This window comes from Molothrus ater, chromosome 3, assembly GCF_012460135.2.
Source record: "Molothrus ater isolate BHLD 08-10-18 breed brown headed cowbird chromosome 3, BPBGC_Mater_1.1, whole genome shotgun sequence".
In the NCBI taxonomy this organism is placed as follows: Eukaryota; Metazoa; Chordata; class Aves; order Passeriformes; family Icteridae; genus Molothrus; species Molothrus ater.
This window is the reverse complement of record NC_050480.2, coordinates 5,733,840-5,749,521: the sequence shown is the minus strand read 5'-3', so window position 1 is coordinate 5,749,521 and position 15,682 is coordinate 5,733,840. Positions and strand designations below refer to the sequence as shown.

General features: G+C 43.3%; 1 protein-coding gene across 1 annotated transcript in view; it reads right to left on the bottom strand.

Annotated features, from left to right (window-relative positions):
* The window catches only part of TTBK1 (tau tubulin kinase 1), a 103,357-nt gene that overhangs the window by 9,874 nt on the left and 77,801 nt on the right, over nucleotides 1-15,682 (bottom strand).

Sequence of the window (15,682 nt, the reverse complement as noted above, 5' to 3'; positions counted from 1 at the left end):
ACCTTAGGGAGGTTCACAGGTACTTATCAATGAAGGAAACGAAACATGGCAAAGAAGTTCCTTTGTCAGCAGTCTTTAACCTGGACCTAAAAGAACCATTTTCAAGCAATTCCTCAGGATTTTTTCACATTTCCCAATCTTCTTCAGTGTTTATGTATTTATTTCAGTATTTATAGATTTACATAGTCACTCCTTCCTTACTGGAAGCACTTAGCAACTTGCTTTTATGCCCAGTGAACTGAAGGGGCACCTCTGGGCTAGATAAATTTCCTGATCACTTTCCATTAGCATCCACCATTGCCCCTGCACCATCCATCCCCCCTTCTGCTCCCACATCCCTGTAGCAACTCCTCATTCTGTCTCCCACAGGCTTCTGCTTCCACTGCAATCATCAGCAAGTCATGAAAGCTGGCACACAAAGTGCCATTATCAGACCTGGGGTGTCCAACCAGGAGAAGTGAAGGGCACACAGGACAGGTGGTGGTTGGGGGCACTGTTTCTCCAGCAGCAGCCTGTGGCAGTAGCAGGCTGTGAAATGATTGCAAATGATCCTACAGAAAAACAGTAGCTCACACACACATGCACACACTTGACCAAACAAGGCCAAAATAAATAGGAAATGCCTGTCAAGCATGGCCTAATTAACAATCAGTTGCAAATGAAAATCCCATCAGCACCACTCTGCAGAATGGATTTTAAACCAAATCATTTACAGCACACTTCTGTTAGGGCTTGCAAACGGTAACCTCTCCATAAAATCAACTGGTCAATAATGCATCACATGTTACCCTTGAAAAGTCCTGACCACGAACAGCAGGGCTCCAAACATCTGTGTTTTCCAGTGGCATTCGACACCGCCGGAGGATATTTAGGCTACACAACTAAATATGCACCCACTTAACCATGTGAGCTCCAGAGCTGCTCACAGCTACCACATTCACCTGGCCGTGGGAATGGATCTTTTTGTCTCTGCTGGGGAGAAAAAGCCCTCAGTGGCTTTTCAGTCCAATGGCACAATTAAAAATGGTGCTGAAAAATGTACTATTTTTATGCTCCTGTACAACAGAGACATTTCAAACAGGTTGGTGGGCAGCACCAAGCTGTTCTGCGTGGTGGTAAGTTGTTATCCAGTTAATATTTCTTTTTATATCTTATAAATTAAAACACAGGCTGGTTTTGGCAATACCTCTGGAATCCAAAGCTGCTTCTCTTCTTTCATTAAAGCTGAAGCCTGGCCCTGAAGATGGCTCTGTATTAGCCTGGTTTGGGCCTTCACTGACCCACTCTACCTTTTGTATCAGGATGGCAGATGTGGAACTTGGATTGGTAAGAGGCACTTACTGCCCTTTGCAAAGGAAATTACCCACGTGGCTTCTTCCCTCAGCATTTCTTGGAAATTAGTTCGTTCAACAGCCTAGGATTGGATGATGCACGTTGGCTGGGTTTGTTTTTCCCAAGAAATACATCCACAGTGCCATTCCTGGAATCAGGATGCACTTCCCCAGTGGGAATGGGTCCTGACCAGCAGTTTGCCTTGTGCTGAGCCCCCCGTTGGAAAGAGTTCCACAACCCCACCAACAGTTCCTTTGCTGCTCTACCTCATGCCATTTTCCAGATGCTGTGTTTCATTATGCAGATGGAAAATTGCTGTTTTTCTTTGCATTGTGAAATATGCACCTGTGTAGATCTTCAGATCTCTTCCCAGCCCTTGGCTTGTGTCATCTCTTCTGCTTTGTGGTCAAGGTGAGCTGAATCCAGCCCTGCAGAGCACATCCTATATAGGCCAGAGATATGATTTCTGTGCCCTGCAGTCTGCATCACCAGCAGCCCTGTCTCCAGCAAACCCTCTTTCCTCAATAACTTTTCCCTTGCAAGACATCAAAAGTTTTTCTGAGATGAGGTTGCACTAAGCAATAATGTATGACATGGAGCTGGACAGCAGGATGTTGCTGTAAGAAAAATGTAGCTCTTTATTTCTTTATTTCTTGTGCTCTGGTGCCCCTCTGCTACCATAGAGTCATGCTGTAGATAACCTTCTAACCCTCATGTACTTCCACCTCTACAAATTCCTTGCAGTATTTAGGAAATGGACAGTGTTTCTGTCTGTCTTTTCAATTTCTCCATGTATGTTCTACTTTCCTGTATGGACACTGCACCCTGAGGACAACAGTGACTGCTTTGATTGTACCTACCTTTGGGAGACTTGGATTGCTTCACCTGCTGCATGCACTACCCCAAAACTGCAGAACACATTCCTTAAAGCAGCCCGAGACAGTCGCTGCTCTGCCACTTGTAAATGCACCGTGGAGAAAGTCCAAAGAACACAAACACCCAACTACAAGAAACTCTGCTGAACAAGGTGTTCCCAGTTTGAACCCCTCACTAGAGAAACTTGGGTCCTGTCTTGACAGTCTTTTGTACTACATCACACTCAGCTGGCTCTAGGGCTATTCCCCAAAGGCCAGAGAAGAACTGAGGGAAGGTGTCACAAGATCAGAAGTGGAGAGGCTTAGCCTGTATCTTAAAACTGTGGAATAAAAATTATATAAGGAATCTCTGGAGATCTCTGCTCCAACCAGCCCTCAAAGCAGGACCAACTCAGAGCTGCCTGTGCTGGGCCACATCCAGCTGAGTTTTTAGTACTTCAAGGATGGAAATCTCACAACCTCTTTGGGACCCTCTCCTAGAGTTTGAGGCTCTTCATAGTGAAAAAGTTGGGGGGTTTAGGATCTAATTCCTTTATCTAACCTTCCTTTCATGAAACTTTTGTCCATAGCATCTCATCCTTCCATTGTGTACCTCTGAGAAGAGTATGGAATCTCCCTCCATCAGGCAATTCGATGAAGAAAAAGGATGCCACAACCAATCCTGTTTTTAGGCAGAACACACCCAGATCTCTCAGCCTCTCCTCATGTCAGATGTTTCTAGTTCCTGGTCATCCTGGCAGCCCTCTGTCAGGTTCACCCTCCTGTGAGCAGGAACTAGGCCATGAGCTAAGGCTGCCACATTTTCCTGCCTGTTTGACCTCAGATTTCCACTCCTGACTCTCTCTTGACTTGTTGGTCACTTGTCCAGGAATGCCTGTGGCACTACATGGGTCTGAGCATGTGTTTACCACAAAGTCTGCACGTTTCACCTCTTTAACACTCTGTCTCTAAATAAAACTTGTCTTAGATTATTCACTAAGGTTGAAGTGCTTGTGAGTGTTGCCCAAACAAATATTTTAGGACTCTACCTACTTTCTGGTCAAACCTAGAAACTGCCAGGTAGAACTCTGCAGCAGAGTTTCTTAACAGAAGGCAACTGTGTTGCCAGAGATAGAAATAAAATCTGAAAGAATATGGGAGAGTTCAGGGTCTGCAAAACTTACCAACCTATTAAAAACATGAATACCACTGCCCTCTTCCAATTTCATGAATGTCAAGGAATGCCCCCTACCAACAGTAGCACTCATGAGGACTGGGTGGTGACAGATTTGGAAAAAAGAGGCACCACTTGCCTTATAACTCACCAGCGTGGCCAGTAAACAAACCAACAGTGGTATTTCATCATGGATTGCCAACAGTTTTTTGCTAATACTGCAACTTCAACTGCTGCAGTTCCAAACATTGTCGAGATGGTGACACTGCCACAGGGTCTGCTCATACTTGGCTGACTGCCCTAGATGTGGAGGACATGCTTTTCATAACTCCCCTCCTTGACCATGTTTTCTTTTCATTATTGCTTGATCTCTTTATGAACTACTGAGGAAAGGAAAATCATGGGAATGATGTAAGTGCTCATGAATGTATTAGAATTGTAAGTAAGTGAACTGAGATTGTTCCAACAACTCCATACGCCCCACTGACCTTATACACATGGAATGGGGATTCAGTGGGCATGGGCCTCATTGCAATCGATGGCAAAAGGGGCCAGGAGGGGTGGAGACACCACTGGAGTTGGGCTCCCACTCTTTCAGTGCCACCAAAATGAGGTGCTCTGATCTTGAAAAGGGCTGGTCTCCCTGTGAAACAGGCAGAACAGATAAGGAAGGAGAGGATAGAGTGTGATCATGAGGGGACCTTCCCACCTCCCAGATGTAGTTCATGAGGGTACAGTGTCACCTGCAGGCACTGCCCAGGAACCTACAGTGGTCTGTCCATCTGGGAGGTGTCAGTGGAATTATGAAAGAATGCTTCAGCACATTCCCCTTCCCAGTGGAAACTGAGAGTGGCAATGGCTCATGTTTCACAGCCATGATGGTTCAAGACTGGTCCAAAGAGGAAGAAACCTGATGGATATTTCACATTCCATAATATCCCCAAGCTAATGGTCCTGTCAAGTGCTTCAAGAGGTTGAGTTACTAGATGGAAGTTCAGGTCTCACTTCAAATCTTATGCTGCAGTTAATCCAAGCTTTTGGATGGACACACAATATTCCTCAAAGTCCTGTGTGTTCATCTCCCTCAGTATCCCAGCTCACCTGTTCTTGGGAAATATTAACTATGGATTTGACCAAAACTTGGGAGATCATGTGAAAAAAACACACAAATCTGACTTGAGGCACTAAGGAAAAGGTGGTTTGAAGTGGCACAAGACTAATACAACCACATGGAACTGCAACATCCCTGAGCCATTGTTATATTTGTGACTTATAGGGAAATTATTTCTATGATTTATCATCATCCACAGGACATGTGTACTAATATACCACGAGGAATGCACATTCCAAGGGTGTGGGGAATGTCACAATCCAGTGTCTGGTCTTTTTGACTAACAATGACACCAGGTCTGACATTTGTTCAGAGCTTGCACACACTTCTGGGGCACAGTGATGGAATATGGTCTGCACACACTGGGATTATTGATACTTTGACACCTTTGGAGGAAGCAGCCTCTTACAACAGCGGTGTGTGTGGATGAATCAAAAGGGAGTCACAAGACCAACAGCAATATGCATGTCCTGGGTAAAATCCAAAAAATGTGCCTTGTACTCTGTATCTTTCCTATGCCAACCTTCCCAAGATTATCCTTTTCTCCCTGGGCTTTAGAGAATTTCCTGACACCATTTTGGCTGCTCTTGCTGGAAGCAATCCCTGTTTCTGGAGCTGGGGAGGATGTTTTCCTTGGATCTTTTCACTGCTGCTGCCCAGAAATCCAGAGCCCCTTCTCCCTCCACAAGTTCCAGCCACTGCCCCAGTTCCAGTCACCACTGCTGATGGAACTGCCACTGCCAGGAGAGCCTCTGTTGGCTGGTGTAGAGCAGACAACCCAGCAGCATTGGCTTTTGGTTTTGGACAATAAGAAATGGTACTTTCCTGTTTTTTGGTTTTGTCCCTGTTCCCCACTGGTTGTTTTTTAGGGGGAGAGGGAGCTGTGTAATTGCAAAGGCTCAGTTGCTGTGTTGTGTTTTTTCTTTTCTTTGTCCTCTCTCTTGGCCATGTGAGCAGCAGTAGGGGCTTCTCCACCAGCTTGTCTTTAGCAACAAGGTACTTGTGACAAGTGGACTTGTGGTGTTGTGGGCTCTGGAAGCTATTTTCACACCCCAACTGATGGCATTCCAGATCAAATGATGTTATATAACCTTGCTGAACAAATCAAAGCATTGACTAATGAAACTCATGTGGCACTGGAGGAAGCAAAGGTCCAATTGCAGTCAACATCAAAAATGGCTTTGCAAAACAGACTAAAATCAGACTTTCATTATGGCCTGAAAATGCAGTGTGTGCATGTGTGAGCCTGGGACACCATCCATGAGTCTGAATCGTGGAAGTTCTTACTTAACTTGGCCAGATCTATAGTATTGATAAATTGCATTATTTGTGAATCTGTGATCTCTGAATTTGTGATCAAGTTCTTACTGAACACAATCAGACTCAGAGTCAAGACCACATTCTCTGTGAATCTGTGCCTGTGAAAGTTCTTCTTGAGCTCAGCTGGACTCACAGTGCTGTGCTGGGAATAAATAGAAATTATTCTATTTATTCTACTCTATTTATCCAGCCACATCCAGGCCCCCTGATCTCTGAGGACCTGCTGGACCTGAGAACTGTGGTGGTGTTCGCAGGGGTCCAAGGATGAGGGAAGAGACGAGAATGTTGACTCCATGTTTCAGAAGGCTGATTTATTATTTTATGATATCTATATTATTAAAACTATACTAAAAGAATAGAAGAAAGGGTTTCATCAGAAGACTAGCAAGCAAGAAGAAGAATGACAACTAAAGCTCCTGACTCTCAGAGAGTCCAAGCCAGCTGGACTATGACTGGACTGTGATTGGCCATTAATTAGAAACAACATGAGACTAATCACAGATGCACCTGTTGCATTCCACAGCAGCAGATAATCCTTGTTTACATTTTGTTCTTGAGGCCTCTCAGCTTCTCAGGAGGAAAAATCCTAAGGAAAGGATTTTTCATAAAACATGCCTGTGACAAGAACAAGTGGGTTTATTTTCTGTCAAAATTTCTACACCCCTAATGTAGCACATGTCACAGAGTGGGCTCAGTGTCCTCCAGAAAAGCCTGCTCTCCTAAGCAGCTCTGCACTGATGTGGGCAAAGGGAGCAGTTTCCCATATAAGCCTAATAATTGTTCCCTTTTCCTTTAAAATCTGGGATTTTTTTCTCTCCCATCTCTTGTAAGCAAAAATCAACCAGGTACAGGAAAAAAACCCAAAACCCCTCACAATGTTTATCTCACGTAAATTCAGGAAATGATGCACTTCTTCTATCCACTGTTCTGTTTCAGACCATGCTATAAACCATGGCACCACTGGATCCTTCTGCAGAGCCTGACAGACATTCACATATCAAATGTAACTAGGGATCTGCCACACACCAGCAGCCTCTCAGGGGCAAGCTAAAACATACTGTGAAGCATGGGGAAGATAAGCTTTGGACCTTGCTAAAGGCAGACTCAGAGGAATCCTGCCTGACCCTCCACAGAATTCCCAGGAGGAAAGGGGACTCACACACTGTACAACCCTCTAAGTCTGAGACCACAGCCTTATCCAGACTCTTTCTTCCAGACCATCACCTGCCCGCACAAACTGCTCTCTGCTTTTGAGCAGCTGGAGTCTTGTGATTCTTCTGCGTGAGGGAAATTTCCACCACACTTCCAGAGGTACCACAGCCTTCACATGCCTTGAATTGAAACCACATTGTGGCCTTCCCAAAGTACATAAATCATATCTCTAACAGTCACATAACTTTGTTTCTATTCCCAGATGTGTCTTAAGTGCAAGTTTTTAGTGCTCACACGTGTAAGCAATAATGGAACTCTCACTGTTCTACCAGATCTCCTTCAACTCCCTGTGCAGGGCTCCCACCTACCCAAGGATGAGCAGGAAACACCTTCCCAGAGCAAATGAAGTAGAAAAACAAAGAAATAAAGCAAATAAAAAACCCAGCCATCAACAAGATGCTGCCTTTGATTCTTTAATAAGGTTTTGGTAGTATACAAGCTTTTTTTTTTGTTTGTTCGTTTTTTCTTTTTTTTTTCTTTCTTTTTTTTTCCCGATTGTCTGGATTAACATACATGGATTTAAAAAAGGCACAAAATCCATTGCACAGCTTCTGTTTCATTTGTTTTTGATGACATTGCCTGTTCATTGTGGTTTCAAGTGTAGGATTTTACAGTACTCTGCAGCATTTACAGCATGATCTACATACAGGTAATCAATGCATGCTTTTATACAGGAGACAGAATTCAAATTCTCTCTCAGTATTTCTATATACACAATAATACAGTCTTTTTCTTCTGAAAAAAAAGCTTTAAATTGGTCTTGCATGCTTGGTATACCAGAAGAATTAGTGCAAGCATATATTACAGTGTTATTGCAGTACAAAAAGGGGTTGACCTTAGGCTCTAAAGGGATTAGATAAGGAAGAATAAAAAGACTCGAGGAAAACAAGCTTTGGATCCCTTTAGTCAACGATGTCCTTCCAAATGGATCCCTACACAGTACTGCCTTTAAAGCTACAGCAGGCTGCATCCCCTCCCTCTCCCTGCTGCCTTCCCCCTGAGACAAACTTCCAACAGCTTCTGCAAACCTTCTGTCCCTAGCAGTCCATGAGGACTCCTGGCAGCCTGAGGAATCCCTTCTGCTGGACCTCTTAATCCTGGAGACCTGCTTGAAGGGGACTGCACTGAGATCCACTGCTTCAAGCAAACTCAAGTCCCAGCAGATGGAGTTTCTCAAGTAAACCAGGAAGCACAACAGGTTCCCTACAGCTTTTGTCTCCTCTCAGTAGCAACGACCACAGAAACCCACATTCACCTCCTACTCAAGTAGCAGTTGGTTAAATATGGTTTATTTAACCATGAATGAACTCTCCTGCTTAGCAGCAACAGAAGTCTAACAGGTGACACAAGGTAATGCAAAGGAAGGATATGCTGGTCCCTGAGATTCTTTATGGGAGCTGAAAGGTCTGAGAAGCAGAAATCAAGTTCTCAACACGACGTTAATTGTTCCACTCGGAATGGGAAGAGGCCTTAGTCCTGAGAGATGCAGATGGCACACAAACAGCAAGAGCTGTAGTCCAGTCTTCCCTGTAACAGCTTTTATTTGGATACTATCAGGACCTTAGCATATCCTGGAAGTGACATTATCCTCTGCCAACATAGACTAAGCTTGATCGGGACTGGGAGATCTGGCAGGATTGACAACAGTGTGTGGAAAAAACCTAGAATCTGAGTTTCTGAAGCAGCAGCTCTTTCTTCAAACCAGCATCAGATGAGGTAAAAGTAGCAGGGGTCTTAGAGCTGCCATGCTTACTTGCAGGATCTCCACGTTCCAAGAATCAGCACCATAAATGTTAGAGATGTTCTTCTATCCAGCACCTTACCATCAATGCTCCACAGCCTTTTTCTTCATTCTTTTTACCAAGGTGAATAGGACAACCCAGTCCTGTGCTGGATAAGTGCTCTGCTCCTCCCTGTTTGTGCTTTCATTTGTTGGGTTTGTGCCAGTTTTCCTAGCGTCTTGGATGGAAGCAAAAGCTCTGTAAAGGTGGGATGCCTGCCACTCAGCTTCCCAACTCTGTACCCACCAGTGTCTCCAGTGAGAGCCAATGCAGAGCTCCCTGTCTGAGCAGACACGGAGAACACTTCATTTGTATCACTCACTGGAGACTTGGGAAATAGTGAGCAAAGTGGAAGGAAATGATAATCCAAAAATTCCTCTAGTCCCTAACTGTAAAGGCAACTTAATAGCAGCAAGAAAGAAGAAGAAGAAGAATATTCTGAAAGCTAAACATCTTCCTACGTCATAAAAATAACCAGAAGTCAGCAGTGCTGAGTAAGAACCTGATCTGGTAGGGGTTTTCTAGGAAGGACCAAGCTGAAGGGGCAAGAGTCCCACGGAAATCCTCCTTATCTGACTTGTTCAGAGGAAATTTGCCATTACTGTGTTTCATGTTGCCAGATAATTAATTGCACTCATAATTAAACTGAGAAACTTGTTGGAGTTGTTGGAGGAAACCCTGGGGATTTTTACGAGGCAAGTGCACTAGATGAGGTAACTCATTGAACCACTTTGCATATGAAAAAATAAAACCTCCAAACATAAAGCAATTTTCTTTTTGAACACTAGAAGACATGCAAGTGAATGTAAAATGGGGGTTGCTTCCAACCCCCAGGTTACACGGTTAGCAGCTTGTTCAAAATGTACATTCATCGTAACATCATTTTTTTTCAATGGCAGGTGTGATATAAAGAAGTTGCAATACAGCAAATAACACTTAGAAACATTTCCCAGAAATTAATCTTCGCGCTGTCCCCTGGAACTGCCAATGCAGGTTTGTGTTATAGTGACCCAAACACAAAACACGTGGCATAAAAATGCAACAAAAAGCAAGGTAGTGCCACAATGATCAGCCTTTGTGTGTTTTATTTAATCTTTTAATATTACCCAGAATAGGTGTTTGCATACTATAAATTATGTCCCAAGTGCCAGCACTGTTCCCATTACCAGAATACTCTGCCACTGGCTGACAGCAAAAGGAGAGATTTTTTTTGTTGTGTATTTATGCACAACATGCTGAATGAAGAGACCTGGGCTGGGCCAGGTTGCTGAAATCAGACCTGCAGCATGCAGAGGAGGCCAGGTGTACCACCTGAACCAGATGCCATAAAGGTACTTTCTGTAAGTGGCGGAGATTTGCTCTTTGCAACATCCTTTTCAGCATTTGGGGGTGTGCAAAGTGGCCCACTACTGGCACAGAAACTCTTCTGTAAGGCAGGAGCACGTGTGACAGTTTGCACGCCACGCGTGGGTCACGCGCACACACAAACACACAGACAAGCAGAAATGGAAGCTCCAGCACAAGGCATCCCAACACCATCCTGGGGACAACAGTGACATCAGGAAGCACATCTGGCTTACTTTGGTCAGCCTCTCCAGAAATTATTTTCTCTTCCAGTCACTCTGGGGAGAGCTGGAAAGTCTCAACAGGGAAGCAGGTCAAGAAAAAGGTACTCCATGTTCTCCAGCTGAGAAATAGCTGAGGCAATTTTTTTCACAATAAACACTAACAGGATTTTAGGGGTTTGCAAATTATCCATGATTTTAAAGGCTTCAGACCTTGTGTGCTAGGAAATGCAATTTTGTTTTTTTCAGCTAGCCTCTTGCAGCCCATCTGTTACTGCCAAGCAGAGCTAGACAAATATACGATAGCTATCTCCGAATTGTTCTTTCCCATTTTTACCAAAGGGAAACAAGAAAAGCAAAAATAAAAACAAACGCTTCTCTTTTGAATAGATTGGGATAAAAGAGCCCTTTCTTATGCAATGTGAAAGTAGCAAAATGGTCTCAGCTTCAGGTAAAGTTCTGAGAGTGTCATGAATAAATCTTTAATGACAACCATTAATAAAATGTGTCATTCATACCACCCAGCAGTTGACAATACAAATAAATTCAGCCATTGACGCAGAACTGCGTCAGTTACTATGTGGCTGTAATACAAATGTAACTGGATACCACAGAGACTCCATGTAGCCTAAGGAAGGGATGCTAGACCCACTGGACAGACATGGTTGGTATCTGTCACCAATCCCCCCAGATAAGCAGTAGAAAATCTTCTCTTTTCAAGAATAATCTTGTGCTGCTGTCAAGCTCTTAAAAGCTCCACATATACGTATCATGAAAGATTGATGGTGGTGTGAGAGGGAAGGATGCTAGAAAACAGGAAAAGGACTGAACACATCTTTCCATGCTTTCTGACCTTCAGTCTCACAGTGCATCCTATTGAGCTATTGTACAAGAGAGGAGTGAACTAGCAATGGTTGTATTTTCTTGCCTTGATTTATTTACAAAGGATCACAGCACCAGATTCAAATAGTGCATTTTTTCCACAATAGAGCAAGGGAAGTTCCTGGTGATTTGCAGTCAAAGAAATGCCTCAGTGATATTTATTGTATTTGGTATATAGGTCCCACCCACTGTCCTGACAATTTGCAGATTATGAAAAGATATTCAGCCTCCTGAAATTCCCTTTTGTGCAACCAAACATCTGGCTTTATCCTGACATGATCTGAAAAGGCTTTTTTTGTTGCTGACTCCCCCATGTAAAACAGCAGGGAAGTGACTCATGAGAAAAATAAAGCACTTGGGGATCTTTAGACTTTAAGAGCCCATAGGAAGGTATGAATACAACAAGTGTTGTTTCAGAATAAACTTGGGGAAGGCTAAACTGAGGTGTTTGCTCTGGTTTCCCAGACTGCAGAAGGGTCTTTCTGACTGCAGAAGGCTTCTACCACAAACCAAGATTCTCAAAAGAGGCTGCACACTTTGGGGCAAAGTGGTCAGAGGCAAAGATGGTATCAAAGCCTGGCAATGCTACTGAAATAAAAGACAAATGAGGTAGATAACCACTCCAAAGTGAAATCTTTGGAAGAAATATTTGAAGCACAGAGCAGAGAAGTGCCCCAAATGACACTTGTTTTGTTCCTAGTCTCAAGTGCTCACAGCCTAGGCGAGTAAGAAGAACAGTGTGTGTGTTCACTGGCTTTAGAGCCACTTTTGGAAAAGAAACAGCCCAGCTACTGAAGAGCCACTCAACCTCTGTGCCCCTGAATGGGCTGGGGAAGGTGCTGAAAACACCTCTGCTTATTATGGCTGATCAGTTCAAGCAACAGGCCCCTTTCCAGAGGTCCTGTATCGAAAAAATATAGCAAAAAGGAAAAAAGATTGTTGACTGGTTCTCAAAGGCATGCTGCCTTCTTGTGGAACACCGGGGTTTGGTGTTTCACAGCTGAGGAGAGCTGGGCATCAAATGAAATGGCAGAAGAAACAAAGAGCTTGTTTCAAACAACAAGATACTTTGGTGGCCTAATGGCAGTGGCACAGGCTTCATAAGGGAAGAACAGTCATTATATGTGGCAAAGTAAAGAACACCAATCCCCAAGAAAGAATCCACCAGTCTGTGATATCTCCAGTTTAAAATAGGAGCAGGAGGAAACACTGCTGTGTTAAAGTTTATATTTAATGAAGAGTGTCAGCTCTGTTGCATTTATAATTGCCCTCTCCTGGCCAGCTTGAAACACCCAATTTGATTTGAAACCTCCTGACTCTCCCAGCTCCTAGGCTGGAGAATGGGGACAGTCAATTTGCCAGCCCAGAAAAGCATTCATTTTGAAGAACTTGAAGAGTTTGCAACTGGAGCTGCGACATTTTCTCACTCACAGACACCAGGCACTGATTTAAGTGGAACTTGGGAGACGTGCTCACAACACCAGAAGTGGTGTTCAGCCAGCTATTTACATGGTTTGAAAATGCAGATGGTACCCATGTCTTAAGGGAAAAACCATTGCCAGCTGTCTAAATTTAGCTGCTGAGGCAGACAATAACTGGGGGGAGCCTGCTAAGTCCTAAGGATTCCAGGATTTGAAACTCATGCAACTGCCCTGAAAATGGAAGGTATCCTCCACACTCATTTCTGAAATCAAACTGCCTTTAAACAGTTTGATCTCACACAGATTCCATGTAGAGCTGAGACTGCTCCAGTTGCCAAAACGTGCCATTCTTTTGCAATTTCCTCCAAGGAAGTCAGAGGGAGGAAAGGCCTCTTGGCTGCTCAAAGTGCTATAAGGATTGTATGGGGCACCATGAGCTATGCAATGCATAAGGGTGCAGGAGACGTGCTCTGCAGGTTCTTGGGAATGGCAAAGGCAGAAGGGAGTGCAGGTATCCAGGGATGCAATAAGGATGCGAGGGATGAGATTCCATGAATGGAATGGAGGTAAACCAGGGGTTTACCAATGCGTGGAGTGGGACACACGCAGGAAACCAAGGCAGAGCAAAAAGACTTTGTCATATGGAGAAGAGATGGGAGAGGCAAATTGGAACAAAGAGGCAACCAGATCTCAGAGAACTTCTCAGTGAGGTGGACGTGAGGGGGCTCTGCATGTGAAGTCTACCAGCAGCCTGGGGCTATAGCCAACTGCTGCTGTCTTTGCATCCAGATTCAGATTTGAGCAGAAGCTGGGTGGCAGCTGCTGAGCAATGTCTCTGCTTACAGAGCAATGAGAAGATCCCAGAGGAGAACATCAGCTGCCTTATCTCAATCCAGCCTGGAGGCCACTGTCCAAGGACAGCTTCTCCATCCTGGGTGGGGGGGTGTCAGCTGCCATTCAGCCCAACAAACACAACTTCTGAACAAGCTTGCCCTTTCAAGAACAACAGTCCTGCAGCAGCCTTGACCACCACAATGCCCACGTTCAGACACACTACAAAGAGAAGGAGTGGTAGGACAGGGGTGACTTCATCATGAAGAGGTAGTGTAAGGATGGGGTTATACCACCCATATGGCTGTTTTACAGGGCATTTCTATCTTACTTTCTGCCATTACTACAACAAGAGACTTTAAATAGTGAAAGAGGTGATGCACTGTAACTCTTTCAGATGCCTGCCCCCCAACAGTAGTAAAAAATAATGGGAATGGTAGACAAGGTCAGGCTCACACCAGGGACTTCATCATCATGGGGGTATCAAGAGGATACTCCTAATGAAAACTGGCACCTGCAGAACTGCACCTGTGCCAGTGCAATTTATTTTAAGTCAACCCCCTCCCACCAGAACTGTCTCCCCTGAAAGTGAATGCGTGCTGACATAACAACATTTACCCAGTGCTAGCTTAACCCAAGCTTTTACAGTAACATTTTCACAGAAATCATATCTCATTAGCTCCTTCCTGAGGGAAGGAGGCTGAGGAGAGAGCAATAAATTGGAAATATTTCCCATTCTGCATAGAAAGAAAGTGAAAGGAGCCAAGAGGCCAAGATATAAAAAGATGGCTTTTATATGTATATACAAGTGATGAACATTTGCTCACTTGAAGTAGACCATGAGATCCCAGTGACAGCTTCCTGTCCTGATGCCAGTGATCTCTGTGAGGGAGTGGCAAATGCTCATTTCCAATTTGGATTCTGAGGAGAACAAGTGCTATGTACAATGGGAAGTAAAAGAAGAGTATCTCCCTCAGGATGCAAATCCCATTCTTGGACCCTTCTGATGAACCCAATTTGCCTAAGAGTCTGATGCTGAAAGGGAATTTTATTTCACTAGTGTTGATTCCCACTGGCTTTTTCCATCTGAAGAACTAAAAAAACCCTACCAAACATAAAAGGACAAATAAGTAGGGCAACTAACTTTTCAGCCCACAGCCCCATGATCAATTTTCATGTCAACAGCCTTCCATCAGCTGGGTTTTTTGCCAACTGATTTTGGATATATTTACATTTATAATTGCAGTCATTATAAATTAAACACAATAAATAAATGCAATATAAATGTAATCTACATAAGATTTTTTTAGAATTGCACTGCAACTAGTTTCAATATTAATTTATTACATTTCCATATATATAAAAAAGACCTCTTTTCACATTTCTTTAATTTGCCAACTGTTCCTCAACAATATGTAGATTCCATAGTAATTAATACAGCATTAGATGAAGATGTTAAAAAACCCCTTTAAATTGACTATTTTTAATACTTTTTGCATAATACTTTAACATCAGGATTCCAGCCATTAGCACCAATTAATTTGTTCAGAATTAAATTGTAAAAGACATATTGATCATGAAATAAGACTTCCCATAAAGCCCAGGTGACAGCAACATGTCCAATTATTCTGGTATAGAGCCCAAATTTGATGGTTTAACAGGACTGGTTTAGAAACCAATATTTAGAAACCAATTACAGAGACTGAACAGCAAAGAATTCAGTGTCTTTAACTAATGTATTTCAGTGGTTTACCACATACCTATGTCTTTAAAATGAGCATCTTGCTTCTAGGTTTACCTTTGCTATTTTATCTTCCAGCACTTAGACTCATATCCTTGCCTGGCAGGTTAAAACCCCTCTTGCTCTATTCAGGCAGAGACACCTAACAGCAATCATGTCACTTTTTAGTTTTGTATTTAATGACAGACTGCATTTCTTCCAGCTTATTCTACAAGGCAGCTTTTACAGAAGCATTCTTGTATCACTTCTTCTCTTTTAGGTTTTGAAAATCTTTTACAGAAATTTCCATACAAGACTCGGATATGTCTGGTAGTGATCTCACCACCACAAAAGATCTCCCTCTGTTCTTCTATTTTTTCTGTTTTCCTGCTGATATACCGAAGAATTTATTTATTCTTTTTTTTTCTTTTTTTTTTTTTTTTTGCTGCTGCAGCATAGTGAGAACTTAGATGCAGCTA